We start from the raw sequence: 16,403 nt of genomic DNA on the forward strand, positions 1-16,403 counted from the left end.
GCTGATGTTTAAATATCTTTCTTCATATTTTGTGTGTTTGTTGTCCTTGAGGTTTTGGAATTGCTAGGTGGTTTCCTCTGTGCTGTTGTAGACAGGAACTGTTCTTTTGATTTTGAAGATTTTGATGGGCTGGGGAACTCCCTGGCTTTGGTCATGTTTAGCAGGAGATTGCTGTAGTGCCAATGGAAACTACCTGTTGTTTACAGCTTGTTTCTTCCTCTGCCATATGTGCATATCTGTAGAGTGACTGGATTTGGGAAGGGGTGTTTTAAAGTTGATGTTAAAGTTGAGGGGAGTTATGAAGTTGATGGTCATTGGTGAAGTCTGCCACGGGCTATATGGAACGCACCTGAGAGAAGGTACGTACTCTAGTAGCGACACTTTTTTTGGAGATTTTTGCCCTAATTATGTTGTTATTTGAAAAGTAAAGACATTTTACCTTAGTACCACTGCTTTTGTGCCAGGGAAAAGTATTTTCTTGTTTTTCAATGAGTAGAAAATATTAATTTCCATTTCCCCCTTTTAATTACATGCCCAATACTGGTAGTTCAGTGATTGAGCTGCTTTTAACATACACTTAGGCTAAAGGGAAGAGGAGGGTCAAAAGCTATTGGATCTGAAGTGCTACTGTATTAGTTTGTGGTGCTGCTCAAGACTTCACTGACTGAGTAAAGTTGTGGCAGGTGATGGAGGTTTGTTGGTTCTTCCCATCAAAGCAGAAATAGCTCAATAACTGTAAGGAAAAAATGAATAGTACTGCAGTGAGTGTTAGATTAGAGCTGTGTGGATGAGGCCCCCTTTGCCTGCAAAGCCTGATGTCCATGTTGTTAATGAGCAGCTGATGGAATGTTTTAATTGAGGTTAATGGATAAGGAACTTCACCTCTGCACTTGTCCTCCATGGAGAACAACACTGCCCCTGCTCATCTGAAGGTGGAATTTCAGCAGCGACAGACTGACAAAGGCTGTACAGGTAAGGCAGTAGTGCAGGGCTGTGCACTCCCAAATCTTGGTCCATGTCCTTATGGGGATGGACATGAGGCTTAGGAAGTACTGGAGGGAGACACAGTCCCACACACCCCATTATACAGGAAGAAAATTGGGCCATTTTCTCAGTCACTGGGATTTGGACCGTACAGAAATGGCGGCTAGAGATGAAAAGCTTTTAATCCCATTAGCAGTTGTCAGTTAATTTCTCACTTGTAACACTTTTCAGAGCAAGGGGAGGATAAGGCTCAGAATCACTGAGCTGATGAGTATTTCATTTGCCACAAGTAAATGAAGGCTTAATTTGAGCACGCTGTCCTGGAAGATAAAAAGCCTGATGAGTTTCTTCCTTTCTGCTTTTATTAAATGCGTAATGCCTCCAGTCGGCTGAACTCGTTGCCGCTCGCAGGGTTCGGCCGAGCTCGGCTCAGTTCAGCTGAACGCGGAGCCGCTCGCTGCATTCGGAGCTGAGCTCCGTTCGACCGACCCCGTAATGTTCAGGTTGGTTCGGCTTATCTAGTTCTGTTCGGCTGAACGCGGCTCCGTTCCGTTCCGTTCCGTTCCGTTCATCTCAGCTAAACTGGGATCGATTCGGCAAATCCCGGCCAGAGTCGGCCCTTCGACCACACTCGGCTGTTGTCGGCCACACTCGGCTGTTGTCGGCCACACTCGGCTGTTGTCGCACGCCGCGTTTCGACTCTGTTGTCGGCTACACGGCCACACTCGGCTGTTGTCGGCCACACTCGGCTGTTGTCGGCCACGCTCGGCTCTTCGGCCGTACCTGACTCTGCTCCGCGGTGCAATGGCGGCCGGTGGAAGGGCGCCGCTCCCCGGCCTGAGCCCCGTGAGGGGACAGAGCGCTGGGACAGCCGCCTCAGCCCGGGTCACCCAGTCCCTGCCGCCCCCGCGTCCCCCGGAGCGCGCCCTGCAGCGCAGAACGCGGCCTGGGAGCCAGGAGCGGGGACAATCCCCTCGGCTCGGCAGCAGCGCCGGGAGGCAGCGGGCGGTGCCCTCAGGTGAGCGGCCGCAGGGGAGGGAGCTGTGCCGGGGCACCGGGGCCGGGGGCACCCACAGGGGGACGGGGGCGCTTTCGGCGCTGCTGCGGGGGACCCGCTGTGGGTGGGACGGGTCTGTCCCGGGCCTTGCGGCTCTCTGGGATCGTGTTCCGTGGAATAAAGCTGGGGCTCGTCCCAGCTGCGGGGACAGCGTTTTATTGTGTGAGAAACAAAGTCCACTCTTTCGAATTGTTACAGGTTTGTTAAGGGATAAAAGGCAGCGCTGGGGTGCTTGGCTGTTTGCCAGGAGCACCCGGTTACCTTAAACCGTGTTCTCTATATTCTGGTCCATTGCAGTGGTGTATGCATATTCATTAGAGCTTATACATATTCAGACAGTCCTTTGAGTTTAGATGTTCTTTTGCTTGCTTTTAACCTTCGTGCCATCTTGTGGCTTAAACCAATACACTTTATTTCTTCCTGTGGTGCCATCCTGTTTTATTTTCACTCCCTCGTTAGTTGATAACGAGGGTCAAGAAATTTTTCCTTTTTTCTCAATGCTCTGGTTTCTGTTTCTGTTATCTCGTGTTTCAGATAAGATTGTTCCCAAATGTGGGAAATCACCCAATTATCTTATACTATTTTCTGAGTTCCTTACATGTAAAAGCATTTTAACATTACACAGTCTCTGTTATGCTACAGTCTAAGATAGGATCCATTACACTGCTGTTTATAAAAGCTGTGCAGTGCATACATGAACTGACAGATTATACTTTATCAGAGCAGTAGTTACAGATTGTACTCTCTCAGGATTTGTGTGGTCAATAATACTGTGCCAGAGCTAATACATAAATGGCAGAGGCAATGACTGCATTTGTTATTTTCAATTCTGGGGTGGGCTGAGCTCTGTTTTCCGGGAAGCAGCGGGATGGGTGTCCCTGTGCCCCCCCCGGGTCCCAGAGAGAAGCTGCTCCTGTGGCTGCAGCTGAGGGGCAGTGGGAAACCCGAACAGTCCTGATGGAAACCGATGGAAAACCAGGTTTTGTTGGGTTTTGGACTTGCCATGTTCCCCTGCTCCGTGTGTTTTGCCTTAGGAAACAGGAACTGGGCACCAAGACACGTTGTTACCCTAGAAGGGACGAGTTTATTTGTATTTATTTCCTGAGCCACCTGGAACGAGTTGGGTCTCAGTTGGCACCTGAGAGCCTCCTTCTGTGTCCTGGGGGGGTGGTGGCGATCAAAGGGGTAAAAGTTGGAGCAGGAGGGTGGGTGGAGAGGAGAGCAGTGGTTCTTTGGGCATTTGCGTCTGGAAAGGGCCCTCGGCTTCCTGATGGGAGTGCTGGAAACAGAACTGAGAGTCCCTGAGCAATGGGGATAGTGCAGCTGGAGTGCTGAGAGCGCAGAGGCTGCAGTGGGTGTTGTCTGCTCGGTCTCCTGATGTCCCATCCCTCATGCTGGGCTGGCACCCAGGCACCTCCCAGGTCTGGGCACCCTCAGGGCAGGGGTGGGTTTTAAATGTTTTAAATGCTGCAGCAGCTCCCTCAGATTGGATGAGTGTGAGGATATCCAGCTCTTCCTTAGGGCTTGGAGCATGGCAGGGGTGCAGGGCTCATGGTCAGCCTTGTTTAAACACTTGTAATAGCAAAATACATTAAAACAGAGACTTTGAGGAAATAACATCCGTGAGTCTGTTGCAGGGATGGGTACAAGCTGTCTTTATTAAAGATCCACACTGCTGGATGTTCTGTCAAACCACTCTGGGGACAGAAGGTGTCCCCAAAGCTTCATTAACCCCTTGTTTTCTGCTGGTAGGGCAGGGTGTGACCCCAGGCTCGGGGGCTGTGTGGCTCATCCTCCCTGGAGCAGGGACACCCGCGAGGGTGAGCCACAGATGTTCAGTTGTTGGAGCAGTGGGGATCTCTTTCTGCCTGGTGATTGCTGTTGCTGCTTTACTGTCACAGCTGCAGAGTTCCTTCAGAGCTGTGCCCTGCAGCAGCACTTGGAGCTCCTGTGCTGGGCAGGGAGCAGCTCTGGCCTGGGGCTTTCAGTCCCATCAGTGCCCATTGAAATCCAGCGTTTGTTTCGCTTCCATCAGCCTCTGCTGTGCCCCCCTCGGTGCCAGGGGACAGAGCTGTGGGAAGGCTCCATCCCATCTGTACCAAGGGCTGCCAGCGCTTCCAGCAGCAGTGCTGGGGCATCGAGGGCTGCCTTTGGAGCCTGGCTTTCACAGAGGGTTACACACTCTGCCCTGCAGCATCCAGCTGCATCCTACAGCTGGGTAGTTCAGCTGGCAGGGATTAGAGTCAGCTCTGGGGCCCAGAACAGGTTTTGTCCCACAGAGAGCGACTGAGCTTCCTGAGATAGCACAGAGATGGTGCACTGGCCTTTGGGGCTGATAGTGAGTGCTGCCAGGTGATTCTGGTAAGGCTGAACTGAGGCTTTCTTAGGAAAGCCATCAGCTGTAATGAGAATCTGTGGAAAACAGGAGGTTGGTACACAGCTGGTAGTAGGTCCTGGGCTTTTCTTCTTCTTTTCTTTAACCTGTTCTTAAGAGGACCCCAAAACTGCAAAATCGACAGGAAGGGGGATGTGGGGGTGAAAGTTGCTTTTCATTTTTTTGTGTTGCTGTGGATTTTGGTATGTCAAGTGGCACTACCAAAACAGCATTGGAATAACCAAACTTCAGGACTCTGCACTTAATTCCTTTAATGTGTTTGTGTGGGTGCAGGAAATGCCAAATCCCAAAGCAATTCCATGTCTGTAACTTCAAGTGCAACATCTTTAAAACCAAGTGCTCAGTGTGGGCTTTCCACGTGGATGCAAATGGTCAAAGGCCTGGCTTGTGTCCCAAAAGCAGAAAACCTTTCTCTGTGAGGCTTTGGAGGGGATTCTCTTTGGGATTTCTTGTGATGCAGCATCCTGGGTGTCCCTTCCTTTGTGCAAATCCAATGGTAAAGGATTGAATGACTGACACGTGGGGTCTGGGATAAAAATGGTTCTGTTCAAATTAGGCAAAGAATGCAATATGGAAAATGAGCATCCTTTTCATGTCTGAAATAGTTAGGAATAGAAATGCTGGGAAAGGACACGTTTATGTTTGAATTGGTGTCACCTCTCATGGATAAAACCCCATAGTGAGCAATCAGAGCAGAAGTATGAGAGCTGGGATCCTTTGACTTCCACAGTGGACTTAATTTTCTTTTCCTCCTCTCTTTCCAGGGCAGGACAAATCATCAAACTCCTCCCATCTTTGCCAAAAGCTTTGGTGTTTAAGCAGCCAAAGGCAAGAGGCTTCAGCAGCAGGGGTCTGTGCTGGAGGGCTCTGGTCCTGCCCGTGCTGTGGGTAAGTCAGAGGGACACAGGGCTCCTCTTTTCCTCTCTGCTGGGATTCACTGCCATGGGAATGCCATTTCTGACAGCCCAGCCCTGGCTGTGTCTGCTGGAGAAGGGCAGAGGTGAAGAGACAAATGCCAGAGTTGCCTGGGGATGATGGAGTTGTGGTGTTGGCTGTGCCCTGAGGGGCAGCTTGGGCATTATCTGTGCACCTAAGGACTGCTCTGGGGCTTCAGGAGCTCTCAGTGTATTCCCAGCTCTGCCAGGGCTGGCAGCTGGGGCAGGGCTGGGTGACAGCCTCTGGTTGGGCTGGGGGCAGGCACTGGCCTGGCACAGATGCAGGGGCAGGGCTGGGAGGATTTGGGAGCAGTGGGAGGAGAATGAGGGATGGTGCTGGGCAGAGGGGTCAGCCTGTGCTCGTGTCAGCACAGCCCTGCAGGGCACTGGCATCTGGGAACAGCTCCAGCTCTCCTGGTGTCCAGGGATGGGGTCTGAGGGACTGGCTTTACCTGTGGCTTCCCAGGTCAGCAGGAACAAGGGGGAATGTGGTGCCAGAGCTGTGGCCCATCAGGCTGTGTTTCCCTCTGGGAAAGCAGAACAGTCTCTGGGCTGAGGTGAGTTTCCTGCAAGTGCTTAGAAGAGCAATCCAGGGCAAAGGGAGTTCAGGAATTGCATCTGCTGCTGGGAACAGTGCCTTAGGCTTGCTTAGTTTGTGTCTGTGAGAGGTGGCCTTTGGGCTGGAGAGGTGCTGTTGGGAACAAAAGATGGAGTAAATCCTCTCCAGGGATGTGCAGTGAAGGACTGAGTGGGAGGGAAGGGGAGTATTTAGGAATGATATCAGTATTTCTCCCAGAACTGGGGTGGAGCAGTGATGGGGGTGGTTGGGTTTGCTCTGGGCCTTGTTATTCCTTGTGCAATTTTTCAATTCTGTTGCATGATGTACTGTCCAGTATCTTTCTGACAAAAACTGACAGAAATTTAGGTTCAGGATTAGAACTTAGGTCCATTCACTGCAAAATCTTGCCAAGGCTGGAGGACTGGGATGATGGCTGCTCTCAGCAGAGGTTACTTATTAATGCTGTGTCAGGTTTCCCTCAGTGCTGGGCAGGAAAGGTGAGGCTTTGGATCAGGAATTCTGCAAACAAGGCCTGGGTGATGGTTGATTTGTTTTGTTTTTCAGTGAGCCAGGGCTGGCACAGGGAATCGTGCAGGTGCTGGTCTGGCACGGAGCTGCTGCCCTTTGGAGCCATTTTAAAGGTAAGATCATAGAACATTTTGGGGGCTGTTTTCAGAAATCTGGCTCTAGAACTCCTGTCCCCAGCCCGTTGCTAACCCTGAGACATCTGCTCTGGTTTCAGGCTGTCCTTGCTGGAGCACCCTGGTCCCTGCCAGGGCCAAGCCCTGAGGCACAGAGGGAGCCCTGTCCCAAGTGGCCTTTGGCACCTTGTCAGGAATGTGGCAGCAGCCCCGGGAGCAGCTGGAGGTGAGAACTGGGTGTGTGAAACTGAGCAGTGCTTCTCTGGGGCTGGGGGGAAGGGGAGGAGTTTCCATCCCCCCTGGAGCTTTCCTGCTGGGATGAGGCAGCACAGGGAGCAGAATTCATTGTGCACCTCCCACGGGCATTGCTGGCCTTGGTGTCTCTGTTGTGCCATCAGACCGTGGCAGTTTGCTGCTGTCACTGTCACTGCCACCCCACCTGGGGGCTGTGCCCTCCTGCCAGCCCCACACAGGAGCTCCAGGGGTGCCTCTGTGCTCTGTTGGGAGCGTTTGCTGGGAATGTGCCTCATCCCTGGGAGTGTCCCTTTGTCCCTGGGCTGGGGACAGAGCTTTGGGCTGGTCGGGCTCAGAGTTGCATTGCCAAAGGCACTGAGAGGGAGCAGGACAGGGAGGGTGCTCAGAGAGGGGCTGGCAGAGCCCAGCTGGCAGTGTGTGCTGGGTGCTGCAGGTGGGGCTGTGTGCACTGCAGGGAGTGAATGTCCCCTGCCCTAATCAGCCCTACAGATCCCAAGGGCTCCTAGAGCAGGATTTTATTCCTTACTTCCCTTTGTGGAAATTTATTCTCCAAATTGCCATGAGCAATTCTTTGATTTCTCTAGGAGAAAACCTCCCAGCAGAGACAGATTGCAATGGAGGCCAGAGTTGTGTTTGGAGCAGGGAGTGCTGAGAGCTGCGTCTGCCTGTGCTGCCACAGCCTGACCACAGGCACATGGAACAGCCTGGGAAAAGGGATTGGGGGAATTTCTGATGCCCCAGTGAGAAGAACACAAACTCACAGCCATTCAGCCTGACAGTCCCCTCCACCAGAGCTCAGCACACATCCTCAGAGGGAAGTCCAGCATCTGAAGGATAAAAAAAAAAACCACAGAAGAAAAAGGTGATTTATTTTGTGTTAAAGTTATTTCAAGTTCTTATTAAAGCCCAACCAACATTTGCTCTGGATTTTGGTTGGGTGAATAACAAGCAGTGGGCACAGATGATGCCATTCCTTTAGCTGAAAACCTGGTGTAATCTAGAGGGGATACAAGAACTGTTTGTGTAGGAAAATGTAATGTGAGGGATGTCAGGGGAGTGAGGGGGCATTTTTGAGGGAATTGCTGAGGTGATTGAAGGGAGACCAGCAGACAGTTTCCCTGGGAAATCCGAGGCCCCTCGGGCCCACAGCCAGGACTCTCCAGGGCTAAGGGGTCACACTTGAGACTCACTGTGTCCTCCTTCCTTGGCAGCAGCCAGCAGGGAAGGGAGAAGAGGATCCCTGTGGGATGAGACTGGAGAGAGCGAGCAGAGGAGCAGCCTCGGGCTGGAGAAAGGCAAAGGGACCACAACATGGTGTCACCAGGGCACCTGTGAGGAACAGAATGGACACTTGGAGGCCACGTGGAGGTGAGGAGTGGATGGTTTGGGGCTAAATGTGAGTTAATCTCCAGAGAGATAAGTAGGGGATGTTTAGGAGGGAAAAGCTGAGGTGATGAGTTCACCCACCCTGGCACAAGGTGAGTTTGCACAGGCTGGGGCCAGAGGTGAAGGTCAATCCAAAGCCAGCCCTGCTCAACCTCTAAATGCCATGATAAGTTTTACAGGCTGCCCACAGAGGGATTAAAAATACATAAAAATGAAACCAAGAGCATCAATGAGATTCCTGGGCATCCCATGAACTTGTTGTCAGAACTCCTAACACAGTTTTGAGCTTGGATGACAAGAATGCATTTCTTTATTTGGATTCTTCACTGTGTGGGATATGGGGTTTATTTGGATTTTAAAGCCCTCATGGTGGCCCTGACACTGCTCAGGAGCTGGCAGGAAAAGCAGAGTCAGAGCTCCTGGCAGGCACAGGGTGTTTTCCCCCATAGTGGATTGTGGAGGAATTGTCTGGGACCTGGATTGTCCCTCTGGGTGATGCCACTTGCTGTGATTTGTATCATTCCATACATTTAATTCCCAGAACTTCCTAGCCCAGGGGTTTGAGCTGACAGGGCAGGACAAAGATTGTTCTCTGTGTGGTGCCCAGATTTGGGGTTCCCTGTCAGCTGTGCTAGTTGTGATGAATTACACCCACAGCCCCAAATTCCCTGCTCCATTCCCGCTGCAGTAACCTCACAGTGCTCCATGGAGTGTGGGTGTTCCCATGCAGAGCTGCTGCCTTGGACAGCAGCTGTGCCAGGAGCCAGCAGAGCTTCCAAGGCAGCTCAGCAGCACAGGGACAAGGACAGGGTCATATTCCATAGAACTGGCTATTTAGAACCCTCACCCCAATGGTGTCCCTGGGGTCACTGGACAGAGCTGCCTGGAACTGAGCTGATTTCACCCCCTGAGCTCCAGGATGGAGAACATCCAGTTGATGTTTTAAAGCAGGAGAAGGCAGTGGCCAGATGTGCTCCCAGCCTGTGCTGAGGCAGCCCCTGTGCCCAGGGGGGGACATCTCTCCCTGCAGGAGCTCAGCTCCTTTCAGAGCCTCAGCAGTGGCCTCTACAAATTCTTTTCTCTCAGGAAAGGGATGGACATCTCTGTCTTCAGCACACCTCCAGTGGGAGCTACCTGTGAAAGCTTTCCTTCACTTCTGCACTTGCAGCTGGATCCCTGAGAAACTCCAAACTCCATCCCACTGATTTTCAGGTATGTCTGAGGGCTGCTGCCTGGGATTTAATATCTGTGGGGGAAGATTGCCTTGGCTTTAATGCTGCTGCTGGATGATGGCCTCAGGCTGGGGAGGAGGGAAGGGATTTGGGGTGGCTGGGACATCCCTGGCAGCTGTGTGGGAGCTCTGAACCAGGAATTGCTGTGTGAGCCCCTCTGCAAACGGCCCCTGCCTCCATTCCCAGGTAATGCCAGCTGCTCCTTGGGGTCCTTCTGGGCTCTTGGTGCTCTCTGTCTGGGCTGAGGCATTTCCACGTGCCCGGTCAGAGCAGCCCCTGGCCGAGGAGCCACGGTGCAGGCACAGCTCCTCCCCTGCAGATGCCAAAGACACGAGGTGCTGCTTGCCTTTCAGGAGCTCCTGGCCTCCTCCTGCCCTGCGCTCCCAGCCAGCTGGGACACACCGAGGGAACACCAAGGAGCATCGCTGGCAGCGAGCAGGAGACACCGAGGCCTCTGGGCCAGAAGAACAGCCCTGGCCTCAGCAGCCACCATCGCTTTGACCTGGCAACACTCACCTGCAGGAAACGCCCCCTGGCGCTCTCCAGAAGAGCTTGGGCCACAGAGCAAGGTGACCCTCAGGACTTGTCTTGTTCACTTCTTCCTGGGGAAACACAGGGACATTGCAGGAGCACATGTACAGCTGCTGGGTAAATCCTGGAGAGGGCAGAAAAATCAGGGTTATGGGGAAGAGTTGGTGCTGGCATGCTGAGGGCCAGCCAGTTCTGCCCTACAGCCATTGCAGGGGCTGGTGTGTAAAGCAGCATTAGCAGAAGAGAAGGAGCTGCATTTGTAGAGGAGTTCTCTTACTGGCAGCAATCATTCCCATCCCACACAGGACCTTTGGAACAACCCTGGGATTGGCTCAGGTATTTGGAGCAGGGTGCTGAGAAGACCAAAATTCTGTGTTCGATGCACAGCTGGGCTCATCACTGCTCAGCATTTGACTCGATGATCCTCACGGCCCTGGAAATAAAGAACAAACAGTTTCCACTGGTTTTTTAACACGAGGGGTTTTTCCCTAGTGTTTCTCTGGGGCTCCAGTCCCACACCAGGCACAATGGGAGCGGGAGCAGCAACACCTCGGCCCCAGCGGCTGCTCCCGGCCGGGGCGCTGCAGCCCCCGGGGGTGCGGACGCTGTGGCTCGTCGGGGAGCGCGGGGCTCATGGTCTTACCGGGCCCGGGGGCCGGCGGCGCTGAGTGAGCGGCGGTGCCGATGGGGTTCCGGGGCCGGTACGGGCGGTCTCCGTGTCCTTCCCGCTTCCAGCCGCGATCCAGCAGCTCCTCCCGTGAAGTGTGGTCCTCCTTGCGGGCATAGCAGTGGCACAGCACCGGCTCCCTACCACCGCAGCCGGAGCATGCCTGGAGCCCCGGCGGGACCCGGCCCCGCGCCGGCCGCAGCCGGAGCGGCAGCGCCTGTCCCGGAGCGGCTCTTCCCGCTCGCGGCGGTGCCGGTCCCGATCCCAGCCCCAGTCCCACCTCGATCCTCCGGGCCCGGCACCCGTACCCTGCCCGCCGAAGAAGCGGCTCGGCCCGGCTCCTACAGCGAATACCGGCAGGACCAAGACCCAAATCACCAGGCCCAGATCCCGATCCCGGTCCCGGTCCCGGTCCCACCTGAGCGCCTTGTATCCTGCGCACCACCAGCAGCAGCCCCAATCCGGATCTCCGCACAGCGCTCCGACCGACGCTCCCGCCGCATCCCGACACGAGCATCCCCCGCAGAAAACGGGACAGGCGCGGATCCGCCGGGTTTTATGGGCGGGCGGGGGGCGGGGGGGAGGCGGGGCCCCGGGGGCGGGGCCGGCACAGGTGCGAGGGGCGGGGCCCGCACAGGTGTGAGGGATCCCAGTGCGGCTGCGCGGGGCGGGGCCTTGGGGGATTTAAGGCGCGGGGAGGCCCGGCGGAGCCATTTGCTCCTCGGCGGTCGGGGGGGGAGGTTGCTGCCGGTCGGGGCCCTATATTTCTTTTTCTCTACGTTTCGTTTCTTTTGCGTTTTTTTTCTGTTGTGTTTCTTTTTCTCTGTGCCTCTCCTTTCAACCCTCCCTTCCACCCCTCCCCCACCCCCTACTCCCTCCCCCCCCCAAACCCCCCCTCCCTCTCCCCCCTAGCCCTCCCCTCCCTCCCCCCCTACGGCCGCCCCCGGCCCCCCTCCCATTCCCCTACCCTACCCTGCTTCTCCATCCTCTCCCTCTTCCTTCCTTCCGTAACCGAGCTCCCCGCTCCCCCCTCTCCGTGCTCCCCTTCCCCCCGCCCAGTCGCTCCCCACCCGCCCTCAATCCTGCTCCTTCCTCCACCCTGCCTTCCCCCCAGCCCCATCCCCCGCTGCCCTGCACACCCCGACCTCTCCCCACCTCCTCCTCACCTCCCCCTCCGCTCCCCTATTCTCGTTCTCCATTCCCCGCTCTCCTTCTTCCCTCGCAGCCGCGGGGCTCGGGGTGCCGGGCACTAATAAAGCCCAGAGGGCCGGAGCCCGGCGCCCCCGCCCTCGCTGGGGTCCCCACACGGGGCCGGACCCGCTCTGCGGGTCCCCCCATTGCAGTGCAACACAGCGCCCCACAGCGCCGGGGCTCCGGCTTTCCCGACATCACACTGGGGGGGCCCTGGGGTGGGGGGTCCGGGTTACAGGGGCCCCCTCATTGGGAGGGGGTCCCGGGGGGGCGGGAGGGGGGGTTAGGAGGGGCCCCCTCCGGAGGAGGGGGTCCCCTGGGGGTCGGGGAGGCCCCTCCGGAGGAGGGTCCGGGGGGGGGTGGGGCCTGGGGGGGTAACTCCCCCTCCAGGCACCGCCCCCTCCTCGGACCCCCTCCTCCGGACGGGGTCCGGCCCCGGCCCCCTCCCGGGGACCCCCTCCTCCGGACCGGGGAGGGGGGCGGGACCAGGGAGGACAGCCGTGTGTCTGACAATTGTTTGTTCCCAGTGTCTTCACGCTGCAGAGTGACGTGCCCCCCTCTGCTTCCCTCCCTCCCCACCCCACCCGCCCCCTCCCTCCCCCGGGCCCCGGTCCGGAGGGGGGGTCCCCAGGGGGGGGCCGGGGCAGGACCCCGTCCGGAGGAGGGGTCCGGGGGGGGGGCGGGGCCTGGGGGGTTCCCCCCCAGGCCCCGCCCCCACCCCCGGACCCCCTCCTCCGGAGGGGCCCCCCCGACCCCCAGGGACCCCCTCCTCCGGAGGGGGCCCCTCTAACCCCTCCTCCCGCCCCCCCCGGGACCCCCTCCTAATGAGGGGGCCCCTGTAACCCGGACCCCCCACCCCAGGGCCCCCCCAGTGTGATGTCGGGAAAGCCGGAGCCCCGGCGCTGTGGGGCGCTGTGTTGCACTGCAATGGGGGGACCCGCAGAGCGGGTCCGGCCCCGTGTGGGGACCCCAGCGAGGGCGGGGGCGCCGGGCTCCGGCCCTCTGGGCTTTATTAGTGCCCGGCACCCCGAGCCCCGCGGCTGCGAGGGAAGAAGGGGAGAAGGAGAGCGGGGAGACAGGAGAGATGGGGGTGGTGAGGACGGGGAGGGAGAGGGGTCGGAGTGAGGAGGGAAGCGGGAGAGGAAGGGAAAGGCCGAGGGGGGAGAAGAGGGACGGTGGAGAGAGGAGGAATAGAAGGGAGAAGCGGGGAAGGGACAGGACGGGAAGGAGTGGGGGGGGCTCGGGTTTGGGAGGAGAGGAAAGGAGCGTTTCAGGGCGAGAGAGAAGGGGGAGAAAGAAAGGGAATACGCGGAGAAGGAAGGAGGGGTACAGAGAGGGACAGAAGGGGAGGCCGAAGCCTCCGCGCCTTACCTGCGGAGCCCGCACAGGGAGCTCCCGCCCGCACCGTGCTCTGAGTGAGCAAATGGCGGCCGAGGCGATTTCCGGGGTCTAAATCACCTCGGCCCCGCCCCGCGCAGCCGCCCTGGGGCCCCGCACACCTGAGCTGGGCCCGCCCTGCACACCTGCGCTCTGGTACCGCCCCTTGTGCCGCCCGGCCCCGCCCACTGTGCCTTCTGGCCCCGCCCCGCGCTCCCCCTGCTTGTCTTTTAGACCACGCCCCTTGCCCCGCCAGGCCCCGCCCCTGTCACCGGCCCCTGTGCCGTCCGCCCCCCCGCGCCCGGAATGGAGGCGTGGCCATCGTCCGCGGCCCCGCCCCTCACACCTGTGCAGGCTCCGCGCCCGCACCTGGGAACGGCCGCGATCCCGCACCCGGCAGCGCCCCGTGCCCGCGGCCATCCCGGGCCCGAAACCGATCCCGGGCCCGGTGCCGCTTCGATCCGCCCGACGGGCGAGAGGCGGCCCCGCCCGGCACGCCCCAGCGGCGCTCTGCCCCCCACCCCGGCCACGGTGGCGGTGGCACCGCCGCAGCGCCCCGTGCCCGCGCTCCGTGGCCCCGCCCCTCGCACCTGTGCCGGCCCCGCCCCCCTGTCCCCCCCGGTCCCGGGGCCATCGCTCGGGAGCCTCGCTCGGCGCTGTGCGAGCCCCGCCCGACGGCTGCTCCCGCCGGGGACCGCTCGGAGCCCGGAGCGCTGCGGCGGGGCCGTGACCGTGGCCCGGGGTGCGGGGGCCGAGCGCTGCCTGGGTCTGCCGGGGCTCCCGGGCGGTGCCGCCTCTCCCCGTCGGCATCGGGACCGGGATCGGTATGGGGCGGGAGGAGCCGCTCCGGGCGGGACTTGGGGCCGAGTCTGACACCGCCGCTCCCGCCCCGGAGGAGCGGCGGGGAACCGGGGCGGGACAGCGGCGGCCGTTCCCCGGTGCAGACGCGGAACCGCGGCCAGGAGCGGGCCCGGCGCGGGGGCTCCGAGCGGCACCGTGTGCTCGGGAGGCGGCCCGGCCTGTGGGCTCTGTCCCCGGGCCCCAAAATGCAGGACTTGGCCTCTGTGCTCAAGGCCTGGGCGAGCCTCGTTCTGCACTCCCGAAACACAGGGCTCAAGTCCCTGCTTCACAGCCCTGGGCCTCGCCAGATGGGACTGGGTCCAAGTGCCAGCAGCGGAGGACTTTGTCCCTGAGCCCTCCTCACCTTCACCACCACAAAAAAAAAAACCCAACCACAAAAAAACCCCAAAACAAAACAAACCACACCCACAGGACTTAAGACTCCGATTCCGAGACCAGAAAAATGCCCAATTTATTAGTCTCAGTTCACAGAGTCGTGGAATTAACTGCGGACATCCCCACGGATGGTGACAGGGAATGGACCTCTCACACATTCGATTCTGTTGTGAGAACTGCTTCAGACTAGCAAAAAACCACACGTGGCATAAGAAGGTAGGAAGCCTGCCCTGAAAGGATGCCATAAAATGCAGCCTATCTGCAATACCGTGTGATCCCAGCAATGTGATACCCTGTTATCCCCAGCCCGGGTTTGTTGTGCCGCCTCCGGCTCACTGAGCGATGCCGCTCGTGGCTCCAGGCGCTCCCGCGGCGCGGGGAACAGCCACGGATCCGCTCGGCCCGGGGGAACCCAAGGGGGGCCCGGTGCCCCGGCCGGAGCGGGCAGCAGCGGGTGACGATCCGGGCGCTCCGCGCCGGGTCCTGAGCTCAGGCTGAGGGAGCTCCCACCTGCCGCTGCCGGGAAGGAGCAGCTCCCCAAGCATGGCCGCGCTCCCGTGCGATGGCAGCTGCCCTGCCTCTCTCAGGGACAGCGTGAGCTTCGGAAGAGGAACCGGAGCCCCAGCGGCCGGGGCTCGGCAGCAGCCGGCACTGAGCCCCTTGCACTGAGCAGGAGCAGAGGGACGTGCCCGAGCCCGGGACTCGCATCCCGCACGGGGACTCGGGGACGCGGGGTCTCTGCTCGGGCTCCGCCAGGAGGAGGAGGCGGATGGGAGCGCCCGGGAGGAGCCCGGCACTGCCGGCCGACAGGGCTGCTCCCGAGGGGAGAACTCGCTCTGTGTTCCTTGAGCGGCATTAAGGGATGGCCAGAAGCTTTAATATTCATTTTACAGACTATCGCACACCGACCGATACCAACGTGCATTATGCAAAACAGCCACAATGTCTGCAGGCTTCAAAACAAAGATAAAGAACGCTGTTCTCCTTTCCTTCTTTATGCAATTACACGTAGGTGAGATTAATAACACCCGATGCCATTTTCTTTTTCAAACTCTGGCCAATACCATGCCACTGACTAGATTTCAAAAGCAGAAAGATGACAGCCATAAATTAAACCTGATGCCAGATCTTTGCATATTTAGCTTTCCATTACAGAAATCCCTGGATGGATCCACGTGCTCCTCTGCTCCTATGAGTTGAGATTTTGTCTCACTCTAATCTCATTAGGATGCCCTAAATCCAACCTGTTCCGCTTCTCAGACCAAAGCCTGCTGCCATCTCTGCTCGTGACATTTGCATGGCACACATTGTTACCACACTGATAATGGCAAAACAAATTGCCTCTCATTCTTCCTGCAATAAACAGTTCAGCTTCTGGGGAGCTGCAGCTGTGAAACTCATGAGCAGCTCTCAACATGATCTGAACGTGGAGCTGCTCTTTTTCAAGTCTTCCCCTGTAGAAAATACACATTGTTGTAAAATGTCACCAGAGCAGGAAGCGCTGCTGAGGCTCTCTCTTAGCGCACAAGGGAAGAGCCATTGATGGGGCTAAAAGTGTCTCATTCCCACTTTTCACTGCTCTTGGATCAACCTATGTGTTAATTTCCATCTTCCTGGTAAGTCTTGATCTTTTGTAGTGGAATCAAACAAAGCAGAAGTGAGCAAAACCCCACCTGTCGGTATGATCCTTCCAACTGCTTTTATATATGTTGTTCCAGCTGTATTTATTTCATTAACAAAAGGCAAATTAAAGAGTCTTTTTATCTCCACGGTTTATGTTGTCTTTTGCTTGCTTGGACTTTTGCTTTCTGCCCTTTGCCAGTCTCGGCACGTTCACCTTCCAGGATTCCCATCCTCTGCCCTGCCCGGGCTGCCTCTGGCTCAGCTCCCTTGGCAGCTGCTGCTTTCACCTGAGCTCTTCGCCTTTAGCTCGCGTCCCTTTCCATCGGCCACGCCT

At 57.7% G+C, this 16,403-nt stretch overlaps 1 long non-coding RNA gene across 1 annotated transcript; it reads right to left on the reverse strand.

Moving 5' to 3' along the window:
* Positions 1-8,888: 8,888 nt before the first annotated feature.
* Positions 8,889-10,973, reverse strand: LOC115903633. Its single transcript, XR_004060717.1, has 4 exons — positions 10,619-10,973; positions 10,253-10,408; positions 9,961-10,099; positions 8,889-9,757 (listed from the first exon to the last, which is right to left on the reverse strand). It is a non-coding gene; the product is annotated as an uncharacterized LOC115903633 (long non-coding RNA).
* Between the last annotated feature and the right edge of the window lie 5,430 nt (positions 10,974-16,403).

This window comes from Camarhynchus parvulus, chromosome 4 (genome assembly GCF_901933205.1).
Source record: "Camarhynchus parvulus chromosome 4, STF_HiC, whole genome shotgun sequence".
Classification (NCBI taxonomy): Eukaryota; Metazoa; Chordata; class Aves; order Passeriformes; family Thraupidae; genus Camarhynchus; species Camarhynchus parvulus.